Source organism: Eriocheir sinensis, chromosome 20 (genome assembly GCF_024679095.1).
Source record: "Eriocheir sinensis breed Jianghai 21 chromosome 20, ASM2467909v1, whole genome shotgun sequence".
Taxonomy (NCBI): domain Eukaryota; kingdom Metazoa; phylum Arthropoda; class Malacostraca; order Decapoda; family Varunidae; genus Eriocheir; species Eriocheir sinensis.
This window is the reverse complement of record NC_066528.1, coordinates 3,656,414-3,660,825: the sequence shown is the minus strand read 5'-3', so window position 1 is coordinate 3,660,825 and position 4,412 is coordinate 3,656,414.

Below are 4,412 nucleotides of genomic sequence, written 5' to 3'. Positions count from 1 at the left end.
AGGGAAAGCCTGTGTGTGTGTGTGTGTGTGTGTGTGTGTGTGTGTGTGTGTGTGAGCGGCGCGCGTCTCCGTCGCCACAGTCGTCACCCGCCGCGCTGGGTGACGCGTGACGCCGCGACGCCGCCTTAACTTTGCGGTCAATAGAAAACGGGAAGTGAGCCTGAACGCCCCACGCCGCGCCGCCCGGGGGACGTGAGGCGATCTGACCCACATAAAGTAGCTTTTTTTCTATAAGCTTTCTTTCCTGCGATCAGCACGCAAGATGGACGTCAGTAAAACCAATCACCACGGACAGGCCGTCACGCATTCCAGAACCCACATTACTCGTTTCCCGGGTCCAACAGTTCAATTATTTATTTATTTTGCATATCATTGCGTGAAAAATATGGTAGTTTTACATGTAAAAAGAAACATGTACTCATGTATGTAAAGAGAAACATGTACACATTTAAAATTCCCATATGGAAGCTAACATTTATTTCATCTTAATGATTTTCACTCATTATCCTGAGCCCTAAGGCCACAAGGATACACAAGGATATAAGGAGACTACAAGAGGTCAGGCAGACGGCATACACATGGCATCTCCTCCGGATGGGTTATTCATCAAATTCCCTTCCCATCCAAATATACATTTAACCTCCGTTTAAAGCTTGCAATTGTATTTGCGTCAGCTACATGCCTGCTCAGTTTGTTGTACTCATCCACCGCCCTGTTCGTGATCAAATTCTTGTTTTTTCTTTCCTTCCTAAAATTGAAGCCGTTTCTGTGTGTTCTTACATACATACTTTTTTATATATAAGTACTTCATCTAAAGCGTCCTTATTAATCACCTTAATCCATTAATTAACTTCCCACGTAGTCTGCATCTTTCCTAAGGATTTAAGATAAAAGATAGGATGGTAAGAAACATACTAAAGACTGAATGAATAACATAAGAAAAAGGAGCCTGATACTCGTTAACAGAAGCCCGAGCGAGACACGTATACAAGAGGCGACTAAATCCAATTAGCTCTCTTCCAAAGGGGATTTAACTCCACGTGATCTTGAAAGTGACGACCTCACCTGGCGAGTTAGCTGCACAGGTGTATACACGAGCCTTACTTAATTAACGCGACTTCTCCACACCTTGTTCATTGGTATCTGTGTGTGTGTGTGTGTGTGTGTGTGTGTGTTACATACGCCTCGTTCGTCCCCTTCCACGGTTGGCGACTTGCTTTGATCAGCCTTTGTTTGGTGTGTGTGTGTGTGTGTGTGTGTGTGTGTTCCCCTCAGTATGTAACGCCGCCTTTTGTGCTTACAACATCTTCCTTCCTCTGTGATGTGTTGAAGTGAATATCAAGGAATTTATTGACAGGGAAAGTGATAAAGTGTAAAGGAAGTGGAGAGAGAGAGAGAGAGAGAGAGAGAGAGAGAGAGAGAGAGAGGAGTGTTATAATAGAAAATGAAACTTCCCAGTACAGTGAAAATGAAAATACTGTTAAAAGTAAATAGTAAAGAAAAATCATCAGAAAAAAAACTATTATAAAGGAAAAAGAAAGACAAGTGGATGAATTAATTGACAAAACGAAATATATATAAAAAAAAATCAAAACAGAAAAAAAACAAAGATCGAGAAGTAGATACATATAAACAAACAAACAAACAAACAGACAATCTATAAATAACAACTCAAAATTTAAAACAAAGAAAATGATAATAAAAAAACATTGAATTTCCTACACAAAATCAACGGACAGATTAAATCATTCTAAGAAAGGAAAATTAAAACTTACAGAATACGTTTGCACTGAATACTATATGTGAAGAAATATCCTTATGTGGTGTGTCCGGGCGAGTGAATATCTACGAACTTATCCTGGAGAGTGAAGGATATGCTCTCTGTTTTACTGTACTGACGGCAACGAAAGGAGAAAAAACGCCGATAAGAGCCCAAATATAACTGCTTTGATATACGTTTTCTTGTAGTTAAAGTGGAAACAGGAAAACAGGTTGATAAGGAATGTGAACGGAGAGAGGAAGGATGAAGAAAAAGATACGGAGAGGGATGAAGATTGGGAAGGAAAATGTGCAGTAAAGCTCCCCGCCCCCTCCTCAAAATACACGAAACTGACCTCTCTTGGCCTCTCTTCTGAGCTTATTTTTTTTACAGGGGCAGTGTTTAGCGGGCTTTTTTTTATAGGGGCAGTGTTTAGCGGGCTTTTTTTGATAGGGGCAGTGTTTAGCGGGCTTTTTTTTTTATAGGGGCAGTGTTGGGCCTTTTATAGGGCAGTGTTTAGTTTTTTTATAGGGCAGTGTTGAGGCTTTTCTTTATAGGGCAGCGTTTAGTTTTTTTTATAGGGGCAGTGTTTAGGAGGCTTTTTCTTTATAGGGGCAGCGTTTAGTTTTTTTTTATAGGGGCAGTGTTTAGGAGGCTTTTTCTTTATAGGGGCAGCGTTTAGTTTTTTTTATAGGGGCAGTGTTTAGGAGGCTTTTTCTTTATAGGGGCAGCGTTTATTTTTTTATTTTTTTTAGGGGCAGTGTTTAAGGGCTTTTTTTTCTCATTGTAACTTTTTTTTGCCCTAGTGCTGCTTCCTTTGCTGTAAAAAAACAAAGATACGACCCAATATTATGGTGAAAGAGCGAAAATACACACCCATTAACCAAAGTATCAAGGCGTATATGGTATTGTGAGGTGGTAGAGCTAAACTAACACTGTATATCAAGAGGAGAAAGGGAAAATAAACGGACTAAAGGACAAGAAGAAGGGATGCAAGGGAGTATCTTAGGAAAGGAAAGCCCACACACGGCCCGGTGACATGCAGCCCTCCCCACACAACCCATGATAAAGAAACGTGTGGAAATTAGAGGAGTCAGAAAGTATTGTTGAGTTGGGCCTAAAATATTGTAGTCGTGGCAGCATTGGAGAAAACGAGGAAGCCTTCATGGGTAACCTCTCGAACTTTCACGTCTCCAGCTGCTTAAGTTACATTTCGTCACCATCATAAACAAACTCGGTCGTTTTTTCTATTTTCCGAGAATTAATACTCGACTTACGATTTAGACAGAAATTCCAAAGCTATGAATAGACACTCACATCCTAGACCAGGGCTACTCAACTATTATAAGCAAATGTATGCAGAGGTCCGAATAAGTATTAGCAGAAGCCCAACCCAATGGCTCCACAGGAATAGAAAAATATAACTATATAACTTGAAGGTCCCGGCGATGTATTCTTGCAAGTGTATTTCCTCGGATAACTGGATTTGGACCGCGTGCCGCCAGTTGAGTAGCCCTGCTGTAAAATAAGAAAGGTATCTACACCAAACTGTGCGTCAGAAAATGAAAAGTTGATTTCGCTAATAATTTGAACGCCTAAAAATAACTATCAATTTGTTTATAACGGCAGTGACACCCTCCTTTTCCTCTCCTCCATCGCTCCATTCTTCCCTTCCACTCCAAGCGAAGATGAGATGAGAAGGAGGAAGATGGGTAGAAAGGAGGGAAGGAGGAGGAATCAAGAACATAAGGGCAGGTAATTCTTTTTTATACCCTATTGTAACGGAAAAAGAAAAAAATGACCTTGTGTGTACTTCGGTGAGTCTTAAGAATGTTTACGCAACCGCTAACCTTTCTACGATAAACATTCAACACACCCTCGGAGATTTGTGTAGATAAGAAGCGAGGACTTTTTTCTTAGTCATATCCGCTTTCATTTATTAACCCTTGTGTAATAGGAGAAAAAAATGGCCTCCTCGTGTTTATCTCAATGTAAAAAAAAAAAAAAAAAAGAAGAAAACAGTGTGAAGAGATAAGGACTTTTTCTACGTGTCCAAATAGTTGTGTCGATAATGGTTGAGGATTTTCTTTTTCTTATCTTATTCTTATACTTCTTATTCTTGTTCGTTTACACTTCTGTCTCATCTATTCTTCTCCATTTACATACTTTTTATTTACTAACGTCGATGTTTTTCTGTCATATCTTTTCTTATGAGGATTTTCTTTTTCTTATCTTATTCTTATACTTCTAATTCTTGTTCGTTTACACTTCTATCTCATCCATTCATCTCCATTCACATGCTTTTTATTTACTAACGTCGATGTTTTTCTGTCATATCTTTTCTTATGAGGATTTTCTTTTTCTTATCTTATTCTTATACTTCTTATTCTTGTTCGTTTACACTTCTATCTCATCTATTCTTCTCCATTTACATACTTTTTATTTACTAACGTCGATGTTTTTCAGTCATATCTTTTCTTATGAGGATTTTCTTTTTCTTATTTTATTCTTACTTTTCTTATTCTTGTTCGTTTACACTTCTATCTCATCCATTCTTCTCCATTTACATACTTTTTATTTACTAACGTCGATGTTTTTCAGTCATATCTTTTCTTATGAGGATTTTCTTTTTCTTATTTTATTCTTACTTTTC